This window comes from Geotrypetes seraphini, chromosome 5 (genome assembly GCF_902459505.1).
Source record: "Geotrypetes seraphini chromosome 5, aGeoSer1.1, whole genome shotgun sequence".
Taxonomy (NCBI): Eukaryota; Metazoa; Chordata; class Amphibia; order Gymnophiona; family Dermophiidae; genus Geotrypetes; species Geotrypetes seraphini.
Genome location: NC_047088.1, coordinates 231,551,525 through 231,571,578, shown reverse-complemented (window position 1 = coordinate 231,571,578; position 20,054 = coordinate 231,551,525). Strand labels below are relative to the sequence as shown.

At 42.6% G+C, this 20,054-nt stretch overlaps 1 protein-coding gene across 1 annotated transcript in view; it reads right to left on the bottom strand.

Annotated features, from left to right (window-relative positions):
- LRP1B (LDL receptor related protein 1B) overlaps window positions 1–20,054 on the bottom strand; it is a 1,445,547-nt gene that overhangs the window by 859,020 nt on the left and 566,473 nt on the right. The window lies entirely within an intron of this gene.

Here is a 20,054-nt window from a genome sequence, read left to right as displayed (position 1 = left end):
CATGACAATCACACTTAGGCACCCATTACAGAATCATGTCTAAAACTTAGGCGCTTACAATGTAGGCCAGGGTTTTAAAAGCCAACATTATATGTGCCTAAGAACTGTACCTAATGGCACCTAAGTCCTTCTCTGCCCCTAAATGCACCTACTTTGGAGTTAGGCATCATTAGGTGTCATAAGATAGTCAACTATCTTATGTAGAATCATGCCTAAGAAGATAGGCACCTATCACTTAATTAATATTCATTTTTTTATCTATTAAGAGCCAGTATACTAATTAAGTTTAAAAGGTGCCTTTTACATTACATTACATTACAGATTTCTATTCCGCCATTACCTTTCGGTTCAAAGCGGATTACAAAAAGAGTTATGGAAGAAGGGTTACAACGTTAGATCAGAGAAGGTTTCCAAGAGAGGGAAAAGTAGGATCTGGGGTTAGGGAGGGGATGGTAAGAGGGGGGTTAAGCTTTATCATGGTTTTAAGCTTTATTAAGGGATTTCTTGAAGAGTATAGTTTTTATTTCCTTTCTGAATATCTTGTAGTTTGGGGTTGTTGTCAATAGGTTGGAGACTTGGTTGTCTATCTTCGCTGCCTGAGTGGCCAGTATTAGAATTTACCTCTAAATCAGGGGTCTCAAAGTCCCTTCTTGAGGGCCGCAATCCAGTCCAATTTTCAGGATTTCCCTAATGAATATGCACTGAAAGCAGTGCATACACATAGATCCCATGCATATTCATTGGGGAAATCCTGAAACTCAACTGGATTGCGGCCCTCAAGGAGGGACTTTGAGATTCCTGCTCTAAATGTAAGCTGACTCAGTTCTCACCCATGGTCCTATTTAATAAGCCCCCCTCCCCCCATTCTTCATCTATGACACAAAACAGATTAAGAAATTAATTTTCAAAGCACTTGGGCCTAGATGAATAGCAGTTGGAAGAAGCACCACGTTATGATGCAGTGTAGAAACAGACATATGCTGTAGGAAATACACCCTAGGCCAGGGGTGCCCACACTTTTTGGGCTTGCGAACTACTTTTAAAATGACCAAGTCAAAATGATCTACCAACAATAAAATTTTTAAAAAACACAAAGCACACTACGCATAGAAAATGTTAATTATCATTCCTATTCCAGGGTTTTTCAAAGAGGTCAAAGCAGATGACTCTATGCACTATCACCTCAGTAACAACCATACAAAAATAGACAAATATACCCCCTCCCTTTTTACTAAACCACCATAGCAGTTTTAGTGCAGGGAGCTGCGCTGAATGCCCAGCGCTGCTCTCGACTCTCATAGGCTCCCTGCACTAAAAACCTCTTGCGGTTTAGTAAAAGGGGACCTTAGTATAAAATATAGACAGCAGATATAAATTCAGACACATTTTGAACAATAAATTTAAAATAAAATAATTTTTCCTACCTTGTCTGGTGATTTCATGGAGTCTCTGGTTGCACTTTCTTCTTCTGACTGTGCATCCAATCTTTCTTCCCTTCTTTTAGCCTGTATGCTTCCTCTCCTCCAGACCTCATTCCCTCCCCCAACTTTTCCTTCCTCTCTCCCTGCCCTTTCTTTCTCTCTGCCTCCCTTTCTTTTTTTTCTGTTTCTCTTCTTTCCTTCTGTCTCCCTGCCTGCCCTTTTTCTTTCTTTCTCCCTGCCCTCCCCCAAGCCACTGCCACTGCCACTGCCATCGGGGACCAGTACCCAAACTGCCATCGGGGACCAGGACCCAAACCGCCACCAATAACAGGCCCGAAAGCCGACGCCGCCCCAAGCTCTCCCTGCTTCGGCCGGCCAGCATCGCAATCGACCTATTGGGGGAAATGCTGCCAGGTCCTGCCTTCGCGGAAACAGAAAGTAGGCAGGACCCGGCAGCAAGAAGAGGAAATGCTTCACTAAACTGTCTCCCGCCTTAGCCCGTAGCGAACGCTTGCTTCAGGGCTCTGAACATGTGCGTGCCGGCTTCCCTTCTCCACCCCCACCCCCCGCGGACATAACTTCCGGTTTCGGAGGGAAGAGAAGAGAAGCCGGCACACACACCTTAGAGCCTGGAGCATAATTTGCTACGGGCTGATATCTCCAAGCCGGGTTTTTTTAAAATGTTCAGCAGCGGCGGCAGCAGCAGATGACAGCTGGGCGGACCGCCCACTAAAAGGCCCTAGTTTGAACACAGAGGAAGGCTGATCGGCCCGGTACATCAGGACAGCAACACAAGTCTAGCGATCGACTCACGTTGCCTTCCTGAGCTACCGGTCGATCGCGATCAACGTATTGGGCACCCCTGCCCTAGGCTATTTCTGAGCTGTATGCTACATGAAACCAAAAAATATTGGACTCTCTGGAATCTCTGGTCTTATGCTACAGTGAGATATCAAAAATACTTCACTGAAAGAAGACATTGTTCATTATTTAAAATTGCTGGCCTGTGGAAATGTATGTGTCTGGAGACATCTGCTTTTATTACCTTGAATAAATTATGCTTACACCAAGAAAGTCCAAATAATTACTTTATATACCTGAATATAAACTGAGATTTTTAGGCCAAAAAATGGCCCAAAATATGGGGGTCTTAGTTTATATTTGAGCCTCCTTTTCGATGATGGTGCTTGTTTTCTCCCCTCCCCACCCCACCCGATGATTAATGCTGCTATTTTCCATCCCACCCCACCCCTGATGTATGACACTGCTATCCTCCACCCCCTCCGATGACATGCACTGTTGTCTCCCTCCTCCAATAAATGGCAGTGTTGTCTCCCTCTCCTCCTCCAATAACCAACACGGCTATCCTCCTGATGACTGGCATTGCTATCTTCCTCCCCCCCCCATCCCGATGACCAGCACCCTATCCTCCACTACCCGCTCCCTCTGCCCCAGACCAACATCGCACTTACAGTTCTGGGACCTAGGAAGCTGATGCCGACACTCTAAACTGGTGAAGGGCCTTGAGTGTCTGTGTGTGCTCAAGGTCTCCTGGCTCATGCCCATTCCAGGATTCTCAAATGCAAGCCTTGAGCATGTGCAGATGCTCAAGGCCCTTCACTAGCACAGAGTGTTGATATTGGCTCCCTGAATCCCGAAAGTTTCTCCCAGTCACTAGTGTAACAAAGATGGTTTAGCCCCATGGGAAGATGATGAGGGAGTCCCAGTCTTACCCGGAGGATAACCCCCTAAAAACCTTTCAGCTCAGAATATCCCATCCCAGGATCCAAAGATGAAACAAAAACCCCTTTTGAGACCACTTACTCCTGAGAAGAAACCACTTAGACCTCAGCCCAAGAAAACCACAGTATTGGGTGAAAGGAAAGATAGGAGTCATTTTAAATTAACTAAAGAGGAAGAGGAGAGGATGTGGTAAGCACAAGGGGATGATGAACCTATGGATCTGGCAGAAGAGGGGAACATAGAAGAAGATATGGAAGTAGAGGTTTAGGGACGGATGGGAAGGGTGGTGAATTCTTCTTCTTGCCCTATGTTCACTGAGACAAGGAAAGTCTCAAAGAAGTATCTAGGAAGACTGGGATGATGGAATTCCATTCTTCCATTTGAAAAGCTTTGGTTTACATGACCCTTGAATAACTCGGTGAAATCAGGAGGAAATTTGCATATGTACTAATTTGCATTTGTGTTAATTTTTGCCTGAGAATGAAATTATTGGGACATAGACTCGTGAGAAATGTCAATTTATGATTTGAATATATTAAGGCTTTAATTAATTTTTACCTCATCCTAACACTTGGAAGTGACCTCTGGAGCTTTGGAAGGGCTGAGAGGCAACCCTAAGGAGGAGGAATTCTAGATTTAGCCTAACCCCTAGTAAGCCTCTCTGTGGTCTTACAACTGTTGACATGGATTGAAAACTCCAGAAGGACGTGCAGGATAACTCAATTTTGGTGACATGGAAAGGCTGAGACCTGATTGTCAGAAGTGCACAACCAGAAAAGCATGACACTAGGTACCATTTCTATGAATTAAAAACAGCATGCATATATGCACTCCTTTGACATGCCTATGGCTGCACTCTTCTGCCCCCCAGACCCATAAAAGGTGATGTCAAACACAAGGGGTGGAACTCCAGTATCCAGGCACAGCAAGCTCACTCAGGCCAAAGATTAGCAGAATGTCTCTTCAGCCTCCAAAGTACAAGAAATGTGGAAGACTCAAACTTTAGAAATTTTTGAAAACCAAGTTAAGGAATGTGAATCATGTATGCCTCTCAGTTTTGTTCCAAGCAACTATTGTTGGTATAAAATATGCAAACATATTAATCAGAAATTTTGAGCAGTGGATTTAAATAAAGCAATGTTTGACAGGGTGAAGATCCTTTCACTAGCCAGCAGAGTGAAGCCTCAGTAGTGGGAATGGAGCTCATTTATATATAAGATCCTGCAAAAGCACCTGAGAGCTGTATACTCACCTTGAGTAGCAAAGGGGGTTGAAAAGGACAGTTCCAGAGCAAAGAGCTGAGAAGGACAAGTGCTCATTCAGGAGCTCAGGCATCCCTCAAAGGGAGGAATGCTGGCTTTGGCCTAACCCTCAAAAACATGATTTAGCCTGTCCAGTAGAGCTGAAAGTGGCCAGATCGGCGTCAAGCATGATGACTGGTAGAGGGCCTGGTGGAGAGAAAGAGTTGAGCAACAAAGAGGAAGTGAGTGACTGGGAGAATTTGGAAGAGTCCTCACAGAGAGCATCTGAGGGACTGGAAGAGTCCTAAGGGTATGTGTCCAGGAGATGACTGAGCGACTAGGAGAGTCCTCAGGGTGTGTGTTTGGGAGAATATGACTGAGTGAGTAGGAGGGAGTGGGAAGACTGAGCAACTGGGAGAGTCCTCAGTGAGTAGTTCTGTTAGAGCTTAGAGTGACTGGAGAGCACTCAAGCTTGATGGCCGTGATCAGTGGAGAGTCTGGCAGAAGATGACTGGCAAGTAACCGGCAGAAGGACCAGGGGAAGTGGCCAGAAGACCCAAAGAGAAGCATCCGGAGGAGTCTGAGGTTCTAGGCTAATGGGGAATGGTGAGTGATCAGCAGAGAGTCTGGTGGGACCAGTGGCGACCAGCAAACAGACTGGGAGCTGGTACTAGGAGCTACAAGAAGATCCAGAAGAAATCAGCCTTTGGAACCAGAGAGAGCATAAGAACATGAGAATTGCCACTGCTGGGTCAGACCAGTGGTTCATCATGCCCAGCAGTCTGCTCATGCGGTGGCCCCCAGTGCTCTAAATGAGTCCAGCCTCACCTATGTATGTTCCAGTTTAGCAGGAACTTGTCCAACTTTGTCTTCAATCCCTGGAGGGTGTTTTCCCCTATGACAGACTTCGGAAGAGTGTTCTAGTTTTCTACCACTCTCTGGGTGAAGAAGAACTTCCTTACGTTTGTACGGAATCTATCTCCTTTCAACTCTAGAGTGCCCTCTCGTTCTCCCTACCTTGGAGAGGGTGAACAATCTGTCTTTATCTGCTAAGTCTATTCCCTTCAGTATTTTGAATGTTTCGATCATGTCCCCTTTCAGTCTCCTCTTTTCAAGGGAGAAGAGGCCCAGTTTCTCCAATCTCTCACTGTACGGCAAAGGTGACTGGCGAGTAACCTGCAGGGCTGGTGGCGACCAGCAGAGAGACTGGTAATGGTACCAGAAGCAGCCTGAAAACACGGAGGCCCCATGAGGGTTGGAGAGGACCTGGTGAAGAAGGAGAGACCCTGGACTGACAATGACCAGCGCAGGCACCGGCAGGGCCGATGATAACCAGTGGAGAGAATGTTAATGGTACCATAAGCTGCCCAAAAACCCAGAAGTCCAAGGAGGGTTTGGAGAACCTGATGATGACCAGTGAAGAGCTCTGAGGAGCCTGTTCAGGTTTTAAAGATGTGTGAGTGAGGAAGAAGATCAGAAGTGTCTGGAGGTGATGGAGTGATGGGTGATGACTACTCAGCCCGATCACAGAATGTTAAAGAAAGAACAGTTTTATATTGTTTTCCTTATGATTTTTTTTTTTTATAAACATAAAAATGTATGCTTGAAAAAATTAGACCTGCTTTACTAAACACCTGTTTCTAATCCATGTCAACTTCAAAGGGCAGAAGTTGTAGTTCAATATCCTTCTCATCATTTCTTTACATATATAAAAACTGTTGATTAAATGCATGTTCTCATTATTGCTAATGGTTCTTCAAGCAAGAAAAGGCTCAGAACCTTGAAGAAAGAGGATAAACATACTATCTTTTGTTTATTGAACTTATTCTAACTATTCTTCATAAGAACATAAGAACATAAGAAGTTGCCTCCGCTGGGTCAGACACGAGGTCCATCGTGCCCAGCAGTCCGCACCCGCGGCGGCCCATCAGGCCCATGACCTGTAATGTGATCCTTCTCTAATCCCTTTTATCCTTCCATCTATACTCTGTCTAAAACCTATCTTTACCCTATTTGTATCCTTCGATCCCCCTATCATTCAGGAATTTATCCAAACCTTCCGTAGTGTACTCTGTCCTATCACAACCTCCGGAAGCGCATTCCAGGTGTCCACCACCCTCTGTGTAAAGAAGAACTTCCTAGCATTGGTTCTAAAATTGTCCCCTTTCAGCTTCTCTGAATGCCCCCTGGTGCGTGTGGTTCCCAATAATCTGAAGAATCTGTCCCTTTCCACCCTCTCTATGCCCTTCATGATCTTGAAAGTCTCTATCATGTCTCCTCTGAGTCTCCTCTTTTCAAGGGAGAATAGCCCCAGCCTTCCCAACCTGTCTGTGTATGAAAGGTTTTCCATACCTGTTATCATTTTCGTCGCTCTTCTCTGGACCCTTTCAAGTATCGCCATGTCCTTCTTGAGGTACGGTGACCAATACTGGACACAGTACTCCAGATGCGGACGAACCATCGCACGATACAGCGGCATGATGACTTCCTTCTTCCTGGTCGTAATGCCCTTCTTAATAATACCCAACATTCTGTTTGCTTTCTTGGAGGCCGCTGCACATTGTGCCGTTGGTTTCATTGTAGTATCTACCAGTACACCCAAGTCTTTTTCAAGATTACTATCCCCTAGCACTGACCCCCCCATTTTGTAGCTGAACATCGTTTTTTTTTTCCCTAAATGCATGACCTTGCATTTCTCTATATTAAAGCGCATTTGCCATTTGCTTGCCCACTCCTCCAGTTTGTTTAGGTCCCTTTGTAGGTCTTCACATTCTTCCGTGGTTCTAACCCTGCTGCAGAGTTTGGTGTCATCCGCAAATTTTATAACTTCACACTTCGTCCCTACTTCTAGGTCGTTTATGAATACATTGAACAACAGCGGTCCGAGCACCGACCCCTGGGGAACACCGCTCATGACCTTCCGCCAGTCCGAGTAGTGTCCCTTCACTCCGACCCGTTGCTTTCTGTCTGCCAACCAATGTTTAATCCATCTGTGTACGTCCCCTTCCACCCCGTGGCTCCACAGCTTCCTAAGAAGCTGCTCATGGGGCACCGTGTCAAAGGCCTTTTGGAAGTCGAGATAGATGATGTCTATGGGTTCTCCTTTGTCCATCTGGCTGTTTATCCCTTCTGTCCGAGTCTCACTTTAATTATAAGGACTAAGACATTTTGTGAATGAGTCACAATGCTATATTCAAATAGTGAGAGTACCTAACATTAATGAAGGTCAAGTTTTTGTCAAACATTTCTGTAGAAAATGTTCACGCTCAGCAATCCTTAACATTTACAGCAATTGCAGTTTTTTTGTTCATATAGGACTTCATTGCAATAGCTGTTTGTAAATCATTTGCTAATACTGACTGTATTTTACAAGGTACTAGTGGTCTATTCAGATCTATTCTGGTTTGCTAAAAAGAAAAAAAAAGTCTATTATGGAGAAAGAGAGAGCAACACTCAGGCCCTCTTTTACTAAGGTGTGCTAACAAATTAGCGCGCGCTAAACGCTAACACGTGCATGGTAGTCTATGGACGCATTATCATTTAACATGCTTTAATCAGTTAGCACACCTTAGGGCTCCTTTTACTAAGGTGTGCTAGCGTTTTTAGCGAGCGCTGCATTGCCATGCGTGGTAACCCCACGCTACGCATCAAGAACTAACGCCAGCTCAATGCTGGCATTAGCGTCTAGCGCACGCTAAAATCTTTAGTGCAGCTTAGTAAAAGGAGCCCTTAGTAAAAGAGGGGGTAAATGACATATGAAAAATATAAAAAATAAATCTATAAAGAAATATTCTTTAATTACTGTCCTAGATTAATGTCAGAAATGTTTTGTGTTTTATTTGTTGTTGTTCTTAATTCTCAACAATTTTTATGAAAGTTAATAAGGAGAGCACCTAGCAAAGGCAATCTGTTCATTAAGATGTGCTCACAAATAAATTCATACATATTAATGGATGACTGACACAAGTCAATTATCAGTAACTCATGTCATATGTTGTGGACATGACTTTTAGCACAGAAAAAACCCAGACACAGTGGCCTTCATTTACAAATTTTATTTGCATTTGATAAGTGCATAAATTTCTAAGTCCCCACTTTATGTTTTATTATGTATGTAAACTTGTAACTTGTTCTCAGCTCTTCTGGGGTGACGGGATATAAATCCAAATAAATAAATTGTAAAAAAAAAAAAAAAATCCAATAAGGCGCATGTATTTATCCAAGTTTGAGCAAATGGTAAAGGGGCATGGGTCTGGGAGTATTGGGTGAGAAAAGGGTGTGGCAAATTCATAGACATTTAGGCCCATTGGCAACCTAGGCACCAAACTTAGGGGTCCTTTTATTAAGGTGCGCTAACCGATTTAGCGCGCACTATAGATTAGCAAGCGCTAAATACTAAGGCATCCATTATATCCTATGGGCATCTTAGCATTTAGCGTGTACTCTTTAGCGTGTGCTAAATTGGTTAGTTCACCTTAAAAGGATCCCTTAAATTTTTTAATTGGCTTAATCAGTGCTGATAATTGAAACTGCCATTAAAACATTAATAAAATGATTTGCCAGTAAGCACCTAACTCAATAGGCATCTACTCCAAGCCTTCTAATAGTGCCTACCAGCAAGTAGGTGTGTTTAGGGGCAAAATTTGGGCATGGATTGAGTTAGGTGCTGATAGGCGCCTATCTTAGGCACACTCATTTAGGCCAAGAAAACCCTGGCCTAAATGGCAGTGAATCTAAGGATTCAATGCCTACCAGTGCTTAAGAATACTAAGGTGTCGCTAGGTGCGATTCTATAAACGATGCCTAGTGGTTGATTGACAACCACGCAGAATGGTACCTAGGAGTTAGACACCATTTATAGAATCAGGGCCTTATTCTCCATTTCAGAAGAGGGCTCAAATTGGGGGCTTGAATTAGGCATGATCCTGAGTTGTACACACAACTAAATTAGCTAATGGGCAATTAACAATCAATAATTGACTGCTAACAAGCAATTACTGGCATTAAGTAGCACTAATTTCGAGTTGCATGCTCAGTTGTCTGTGTGTGATTCTATAAAAAAACTGTACCTACATCTTCTTGTGGAAACCCAAAAGGGGGTGTTGCCATAAGAGGGACATGAGTGGTTCAGGGGCATTCCAGAAATGTACACAGTGTTGTTGAATTTGGGATTTTGTGTGCACCTCCACTGTCTCATTCAACAACTCCTTATCTTCATCTTTCCAAAACAACTTTGGTATTCCTCAAGGATTTATACTGCCCCCCCACCCCCTTCTCTTTAACATTTATCTGGCCCCTCTACTAACATTATGTCAGTCTATTGGCCTCACTGCTTTTGCCTATGCAGATGGCGTACAGATTATACATCCCATCAATGCTTCTGACCCCACAAATATCAACATCATCAATTCAAAATTAGATATAGTTAGTGGTTGGCTACGTGAAAAAATGCTCTCACTTAGTATCTCCAAAACTCACTGTCTTCTCTTCTCCTGGAAAGATAATATTCATCTTGCATCCCCTATCTCCACTGAAGGCATACCAATTGTCTCGGTTTATTCAGTCAAAATCCTGGGAGTTATAATCAACAGTAAATTATCTTATCGGCCTCAAATCAGTGCAGTAGTAAAAAACTGTTTCTTTAAACTTAGAATGATTAGATCATTTGTCAACATTTTGGACCCTCAATCTCTTAACATTGATCATATCTAAGCTCAACTACTGCAACTCATTATACAAAGGTATATTTATTTATTTATTCAATTTTATTTAATTTATTCAGGTACTCAAGCATTTTTTTCTCGTCTGTCCCGGCAAGCTCACAATCTATCTAATGTACCTGGTGCAATGGGGGGGATTAAGTGACTTGATCAGGGTCACAAGGAGCAGCATGGGTTTGAAGCCACAACCTCAGGGTGCTGAGGCTGTAGCTTTAACCATTGCGCCACACTCAAAAAGACATCCGACGTCTTCAACTAATCCAAAACACTGCTATAAAAATTATCATAAACATGAAGAAATTTGACCATGTTACTCCTCTGCTAAAAAAAACGCTCATTGGCTGCCAATACTGTGCAGAATTACTTATAAAATCGCCATTCTCTCCTTCAAAGCCCAAAATACTAAAGAACCTGCTTTCATCCACAAGCATCTCATCCCACATGAACCGCTTAGAACACTAAGATCCACTACCCAACATCTTCTTCACGTGCCCTCCTTAAAGATCATCAGTACTCGATGGGCCACTTTATTCGCAGTTACTGCTCCCACAATCTGGAACTCCTTATCAACCCATATAAGGGCAGAAAGCAATCTAGATCAATTCAAAGGAAATTTAAAATGCTTCCTCTTCAAAGATGCTTACGAAAGCTGATCCTGTCCTCTGATCGCACTGATCTATTTAAACTCTGAATTCTCCCCTTCCCCCTTCTGTTCTTACCTGCTTTGTATGTTTTTATTTTAAATACTGTAGTTCTCCCCACTTTTCTCCTGTTTTATTGTACGTTATGTCTGTACGATTTGTTATATTGAAAGTTATTTTTACTGTAAAACGTTTAGAATTTATGATTGGCATTTTATCAAAATTTTACTTTATAACATTTTATTGAAGAAATACAATAAATACATAATAATATAACACAGTAAAATAGTCATTACATTTAAATTGACCATATTAACTTCTAATAAATGTTTATCATTCCTTCAAAATAAATTTTTATATCTCTCAATATGTTCCCTCAATTTCCGACCTCCCCTGTATTTTATACTATAACATTTTATTGAAGGAATCAAATAAATAAACAATAATATGATACAAAAAGACATTCATTACAATTAAATTCATAATAAAACATTTGTATACACTCATTGTTTTGCCACTTGTTTTGTTTTATTTTATCATTCAAATTTCCCCAGAATTCTATTGCTTCAACGGTTCTCCCTCTGCATCTATTCCTATCTCCCCTCTTTTTAACCTTTCAAATTCCTTTAGATAATTGTAATCTTATTAGAATGTTTATTTTCTTATTTTTCTCCTCTATCTCTATTTTTCTTTCTTTATTACTCTTCTAATTGTCATTTTTCCTGGTACTTTAGTTAGATTGTGAGCCTTCGGGACAGTAAGGGAATTTCTAAGTACCTATCTTACTTATAATTTTAATGCACCAATATATTCATTGTAACCCGTTCTGGGCTCTTTTGGGAGGACGGGCTAAAAAAATTGAATAAATAAATAAATAAATAATCATTCCTCCAACATATATTTTAATAAACTTGGAAAACTTATTCCAGGTATCAGTTGGGCATGGGAATCTGTACAAAGGGTGGAATTCATCAAGCCAAATTTGGGGCTTAGACCTGGATTCTGTAAATGGTGCCTAAATCATCTGGCGCCTAGAAAATTGTACTTAGGCACTGTTTACAGAATCTCGCTTAGCAGCGCCTATGTAAAAACTTAAGCACAAGAAATGTAGGCCAAGGTTTTAAAGGCCTAGATTTCAGGTTCCTAAGTTTTTGGAAAATCGCACTTAGTAGGGTCTAAGTCACATCCCTCCCATAAAAACACTCACTTAGGCCACTATGCGCCATGCAATAGGCAACTACCTTTTAGAGAACTGGGTAGGTACCTATTGCCCAATTCATTTTATTTTTTTCAATTATTGAAGCTAAGGGGATTTTGCCAATTAACATCCCTCTTTTACAAACCTATGCTAGCAGCTACCGCATGGCAAAAGCCCCAAAGCTCTTTAAATCCCCATGGGCTACGGGGCAGTTACTGCAGTGGCAGCCGCTAGCGCAGCTTTGTAAAAGCGGAGATTAAGCTAGGCGCCCTTTAGAGAATCTGACCCTTAATATGCATTAAAGGAATTAACATGTGCTAAATGCTAAGAATAGCACTGAGCGTGGATTTTTGTCGACACCTATTTTCTGAATCCAGCCCCTACTATGTTTCAAATGGTTAATTCTGAGAGTTATAACTGCTACCAAACACATTTAGGATTTAGTAAATATCTGCTACTGAGCAGCATTCCATTTAATATGTGAAAATATCCTCCTGCCCATTTCTTACTGAGTCCATAATCCAGAATGATGTGCCATTTTAGGGATGTGCTAAACCAGAGAATGACACGGGGACAAATTTGTCCCCGTCCGCGCAGGAATTCAATCTCCCCATCCCGTCTCCGTGAGTTTTGTCGCTGTCCCTGTCCCTGACCTATTCCTGCAAGCTCCGCCTTAACCACCCAAGTCTCGAACACTTATGATTTTAAAGTGTTTGAGGCTTGTGCAGATGAGGACAGAGCTTAGGCATTGGTGGAATGAGACATTCTGACATCACAATCTGAGCTCTAGAATGTTGCTACTTATGATTTTAAAGTGTTTGAGGCTTGTGCAGATGAGGATGGAGCTTAGGCATTGGTGGAATGAGACATTCTGACATCACAATCTGAGCTCTAGAATGTTGCCACTTAGGATTTTAAAGTGTTTGAGGCTTGTGCAGATGAGGATGGAGCTTGCAGGAATGGGGCAGAGACGGGAAAAGAACTTGCGGGGATGGGAAAAAATTTGTCCCCATGTCATTCTCTATGCTAAACCCAGATTTAACATGGCACTTTTGACTACTTTGTATTGTTGTTTTTTGGGTGGGTGTGTGGGGGTTAATTAGAACGCAGAATCTGAAAAAAATTAACACAGGCGCCCTTACTATATGGAATGTAGAAGGTGGCTAGCCGAGACTGAGTATATGAAAACCAAATCCTGTTTATTGTGGTAGGAATGCTGGGGAGGCAAAATAGGTAATACAATGATGAAGCCTTTGTGTATGGCAGATGGGGTTTCTCGCCTGTGTTACTACCGTTGGAAAGGATTGCATGGGTTTCAAAGTCCCTCCTTGAGGGCCACAATCCAGTCGGGTTTTCATGAATATGCATGAGATCTATGTGCATGCACTGCTTTCAATGCATATTCATTGGGGAAATCCTGAAAACCCGACTGGATTGCGGCCCTCAAGCAGAGACTTTGAGATCCCTGCTCTAAAGGTAAGATGAAAATAACTTGAATGAGAAGACCTTCAGGATGCAATGAAAAATACACACTGGCATTTACTAAATCGTGGAAGAGCTTCTTACCATGGGTCAATGAGGTATTTATTTTATTTATTTAAATTTCTATCCTGTTCCTCTGGGAGCTCAGAATAGGTAAATGAGCGAAGGAGCATTTACCTTGTCGGCCCACAGTAAGAAGCTCTTCCGTGGTTCAGTAAAAGGAATCCACAGGTTTCAAATACTGAACAAGCAGCGTCAGTATAATAGTAGAAACAATAGAAAAAAGTAGAAAACAGCTTATAGTCAATAAAATATACAAATTATATGCAAATTAGGAATACAATATGTATGATCAGATTTTCTCCTTTCTCTGGTCATTGGGATAAATGTCAGTAAACCAGGCACAGATTAAAATTACCAACTTATATAAAGAGTTCAAGTTCAGGAGAATGGAAGGATAAGGCAAGAGAGTATAAAAATATATCATCATTTCTCCATGCAGAAAGCAGGAAATTGGAATCAAGGGCTCCTTTTAGGTGCGCTAACGTTTTTAGCATGCGCTAATCATGCGCTAAACGAAAAATACTAACGCAAGCTCTATGGAGGCGTTAGCGTTTAGTGCGTTGGTGTTGTAGCGTGCGCTAAGCGTGTGCTAAAACCGTTAGCGCGCCTTAGTAAAAGGAGCCCCAAGAGTATAGAGGAGAGACCAGAAAAAAAAAAGTGAGTACTATCTGCATACACAAATCCAGAGTTATGAATAAGGGCAAGAAAGGGAAGAATGTAGAACAAGAAATCCTGGATTGATCCTAGGAGAATTATGAGAGGGAGAGAATACGAAAGAGGGGCATGAGAGGTGAACTAGGGAAGATAGTAGTTCTATAAGACTTTAATTAGAGCCAGAGAGAGGAGATAAGGCAGATGCAATTTTGTGAAATCAAAAGAACAGAGAATAAAAAGATGACCCACCATGTAGAAGGCTGCAAAGAGATCTCAGAAAATCAATACAAAGATAAGACCACCAGTATGCTTAGCATAATAAAGGCTTTTGTGGAAGCAAGAAGTGCTGTTTTAGTGAAGCGTCTTGAATAAAAAAAACTGACTAATAGGAACCCAGAAGAAAGTTAGAAAAATGCCATGGGTCTTGAGCTAGCTACACTGATCAAATATCTGAGAGGAAAAGAAGAAACAGTTTATTATAAATCATGTTTAGGGGATACTTACCAAATTAACTCCTCCTTTTATGAAGCTACGTTAGGCTTTTTTTTTTTTTTTTATTGCTGGCCGCGGTGGTATTAGTTCCGACGCTCATATAATTCCTATGAGCATCAGAGCTAATGCCACCACGTCTGGCAATAAAAAAGCCTAACACATCTTCATAAAAGGAGGAGGGTATGTGAGGTATTTAACTTGGGAATTAAGAGTGTGCTAACAGCATGGGCCCACACCAACAGTTAAAGTGCCTCAACTAAAACCAAGCTCCCGTCCCGTTTAGGGGGGGAGTGCGGCCAAAGCAGCCGAAGCCATTGCGAGGAGGGGGGTAGGAAGAAGGGTTAGGGAGAGGCAGAGAAGGGCAGGCCAGGATAGGGGAGGGGTGGGGCAGTGAGGAGGGCCAATCACGGAAGAGCAGGCTAAGAAGAGGAGAGAGGATAGTGGGGGTCAGAAGAGAAGTCGCTCTTTTGGAGTCCGGCACTCACAGGAGGCGGACGCAAATTCACTCCCGCCCACCCGCAGTTACTGTCGCAGCCAGAAAGTCGGTGAGGGTACCAGATAGGGATCATAGGCATAGCATATGAATAACAGAGATACACCTTCACATAGGCTAGGGAAAAGGGGCATGTCTCCTTGCTTGGACGGCGGGAAGGCCAGGCCATGGTACAGCATATGGAAAGGAGCCATCCTTGAACCGGCTGGGTCAGGGTGAGCAGTGGGACGCTCGTACGGCACCCCACAATGTGAGCTGATGGAGAGGCATATGCTGTGTACCTGATCATGTGGTTGTTATATTGCATACTAGTAACAAGTGATATGTACATAGAGTGGTATGTTATATTCATATGTTCAGTCTTGATGTAAAGTTGATTACTGTTCATCATTTTTTGTATCGTGCAGATATGGCTGCGGCCAAAATAAATTCCACACTTGTTGACCAACACTGGAGTATTGTTATTGTCTCGTGATTGGTGGTGGGGATGGGATAGAGCAACAAGTGCTGAGTGCACGATTTGTAAACATGCAATTAACTCTTGCATTAAGGAGCTAACATAGGGCTAGATTCACAAACCTGCCCGATCGGGCCCAATCCGGGCAGGTCCGATGAATTCACGAAGCCCCAATATGCAGATGGGGGTGATCGGAGGAACGCCCCCATCTGACTTCCTGGATTGCTGGATAGCGATCCCCACTGGACCTCAGGGCCGACATAGATTTTTTTTTTTTTAAAGGCGATCATTTTAATGGAGCCTGTGGTTTTAACCCGCTTAAGCCCGCAGGTTAAAACCATGGGCTTGCAGTGCGGGGAAGGGAGGTAGGCAGGCAGCGTGTTTGGGGCAGGCAGGCAGGCAGCGTGTTCAGGGCTGCATGATAGGGCTGACAGGGCAGAGAGCAGGGCGGCAGAAGGCAGGGCAGCCGGAAAGGACTTCAACGACTGGTCTTCAGCAGTCGCTTTTTTTGATCGGCCAGCCCAGTTGGTGTTGCAGGGTTTTCTTTAGTAAATCGTGTCGCTGCCTACTTTGCATGCTGTTGCTCTCATTTACATGCGCGGATCGGAGGATGGTCGGAAGAGAGGCAAGTGAATTGGGCCGGGGTCACTAAGGGGTCGCAAACCGATCGGTACACGATCGGTTTGCTTAGTGTATTTGGCCAAGGAGAGGTGCACATAACAGGCAGGATCGTGCATTATAGTTAATCCAATGGTCATTATTCTACATTGTCTGTTATCATGCAAGAAAACACAGGAAAGTTATTCCAACTGAAGAGGTGTAGCTAACTGTGTCACATTTTCTGCCTTACATTTAACACATATTGTAGTAGCAAACTTTTCTCTGCTGGAACAGCAGAGCAAAATGCTAGGAATATCCCCATTGGATAATAAAGAGGTTTTGCAGTTACATAGGTTAAATTTGGTAATTACTATGTGCTAACTACAGAATCTTAAGGTAGCTTAACTTTACGCATTACCATTCTGCAAACTAACCCCCTCTTTAACTAAGGTGTGCTAACGCATCCATAGACTAACATGCACGCATTAGCGTTTAGTGCGTGCTAATCGGTTAGCGCACCTTTGTAAAAGAGGGCCTTAATTTTAGATAGATGGGGAAAAAAAGCAACACTCCTTATCTGTAGAAACATAGAGTATAACGGCAGAAAAGGGTCGACAGCCCACCAAGTCTGCCCACTCAAGAACCCTCCCTCCTTCCCTCGAGAATCCGTCTATTAAATGTTCCTCTTGAGCGACCCCACATGTCTGGCCCATCGTCCCTTGAAGTCAAGCGTGTTACTGGCCTCGACTACCTGACATGGAAGACCATTCCATTGATCAATTACCCTTTCGGTGAAGAAATATTTCCTGGTGTCCCATGAAATCTCCCCCCTCTGAGCTTCAGTGGATGCCCTCTTGTTACCGTGGGACCGGTATGAAAAAAGATTCCTTCCTCCACCTCAATGTGGCCTGTGATGTATTTGAATGTTTCTATCATTTCCTCCCTTTCTCTGCGCTCTTCGAAAGAATATAGGCGTAGCCTGCTCAGACGTTCTTCATATGGGAGATCCTTAAGTCCAGAGACCATCCTAGTGGCCATTCGCTGAATCGACTCCATTCTCTTCACGTCCTTCAGATAATGTGGCCTCCAGAATTGAACACAGTACTCCAGGTGAGGTCTTACCATGTATCTGTTTTCTGTAGACGGCAGATATGATAAGGGCCACAAGAGGGTGAACTCATCCAAAGGTGATGTGACAGAACTGCTCTCCCAGAGTTTAGAACTTAGGGACCCTTTTACAAAGCTGCGGTAGCAATTCTCCTGCAGCAAATGCCTCGACTTAAGCATCAGTAGGCGACGCTCTAAGTTCCGCACAGAACACTTAATTAATCAATTTTGAGTTCCACACGGAACTCGGCTAGGAGTCCCCAATCTAGGTGGTGTTTATACAATCTGGCCCACCATATTTATGCCAGGGTTTTCTTGGTCTAAATGTGTGTGCCTAGCCTCATATTCCACTCCTTAACCATGCCCACTTTTGGATAGGCACTTTGGACTAGGTACCTACTTTTTAAAGAATCACTTTTTTTAGATAGGTGCCCCACTTAAGTCCAATTAATGGCAATTATGAGGTTTTAAATGCCAATTAATGGTGCTCACAGCACAGGAAACATCATTTTTAAAAAAGTTAAAGGAGATGTTTGGATTCTATGCATGCTGCCATTTGAAAACCCTGACCAGTGTCTTACTAGTCCCCTGAGGAAGGCATTTGCAGAAACTGGGATTCTAGTTGGGACCATTTTAGAACAATATTCTTCATTGCTGGACTGTTTTATGGACAAATAAACAGATTTTAATTGGTTTGGGTTGAGACATCTCACTTGCCTCTTTTTGTGTGTTTTCCAGGTAGCACATTTACACATATAACTTACAGAATGCTATAAGTTGTATCTTCCGAAAAGGGGTATGAGCATTTACAGCAACTATCATGTATGATTGGCATTAGTTCTCACACTCAAACATATACAGTACACTCATATATACCTGGTTATGCTAACATTCGATGAAGGAATATAGGTGTCAACTCACATAAGAACATAAGCAGTGTCTCTGCTGGGTCATGCGGTGGCCCATCAGGTCCAGACCTGTTACGTAACCCTCTATCTATACCCTTCTATCCCCTTTTCCTTCAGAAAGTTGTCCAATCCCTTCTTGAACTCCAATACCATACCCTGCCCTATCACACTCTCTAGAAGCCCATTCCAGGTGTCCACCACCCGTTGGGTGAAGAAGAACTTCCTAGCATTGGTTCTGAATCTGTCCCCTCTCAATTTTTCTGAATGCCCTCTCGTTCTTGTAGTTTTCGAAAGTTTGAAGAATCTGTCCCGTTCCACTTTCTCTATGCCCTTCATGATCTTATAAGCCTCAATCATATCCCCTCTAAGTCTCCACTAAGCTGAGAGGAAGTCCTCCAACTGCATTACTGCTTCTAGGGGGGGTGTTTCAATACTGTATTTTCAGTCACTAGGTTCCCTGGAGAACTGCAGAGCTTGACCGTTTCTCACCATTGATAATAAGATAGTGAAAGAACACTCCCTACTGGCAAGACTGTAGGTGGAGTACTTCCGTTCAGCTTAGAGGAAACAGTACATCTACTCGTCCTTTTAGAATATGCTTGAAATAGGAATCAACTGCCCCCATAGATTAGATCCTTTGAAGGACTCCTCAATTTTAGGAAGCAATAAAAACATACCCATTTAGCTAACTACCCCACCCATGACCGACAGATTACAAAGAAATGTATATTGATACAAGATCCTCAATATGTATCATGCTAGATAACAATTTTATTGAAAAATCTTGCACTGTAACTATGACTAATTTAACCTGTAAACGGGATATTCTGTCGAATTAGGATAAAAACTTGTACCTGAAAAAACTTGTATTATAAGTATGACAAATTATAGCCTGCTAACTGTATATTGTGTATGTTGACCTGTAACCCATCCTGAGCTCTTTGGGGAGGACCGGATCGAAAATGAATAATAAATAAATGTAGGTGCTTTTTTTAAAATAGAATTGCCTTGCAAATATACTCACCCCCTCTTTTACTGTAGTGCACTAACCGATTAGCGCACGCTAAACGTGTCCATAGACTAACATGCAAGCGTTAGTGTTTAGTACGCGCTAATCAGTTAGCGCACCTTAGTGAAAGAAGATTTCAGTTGCAGTATATTTAAATTTTTTTTTATTTATTTAAAATCCGCCTCTCTGCCAATCTAGGCGAGGAACAAAAAATACATACACAATAAAAACAAACACAAATCAGCATTATAAGCAAACATAAAAATTCAAACATTCTCAAAACTTGCACCCAAAAACCGCTCCTACGGCAAAGTCTTCACCCATTTCTAAAATGTAAAAAGCACATTAGTTTGGCGCAAAAAGAAAGGACAAATTTTGTCAGAGGGCCGCAACTCACGCAAAGGATGACACCACTGTAGCAGAGCACCAACGCTCAACGGACAACTAGACCGGAGCACTTTAAAGATCAAACAAAGAACTCTGAACTCCACCCCCAGGTCAATTGGCAACCAATGAAGCTCACAAAGTATCGGAGTGATGTGATCATATTTCGAGGCATGCACAGTAAGACGTGTGCTGCAGGATGTTGAGCTAGCTGTAACGCTCTCAACACATATTTGGGCAAACCCAAATAAATAGAATTACAATAGTCAAGCAGAGGGGTTATCAACAATGTGACGACAGAACGAAAATTATCCCCAGAAAGATAGTCACATAACCTCCGTACCAAATGCAGCTTAAAAAAACACACCAGAAATTACCTTCTTAATCTGGGGCCCTCTTTTACAAAGACGCGCTAAGCATTTTAGCGAAGATTTAGCATGC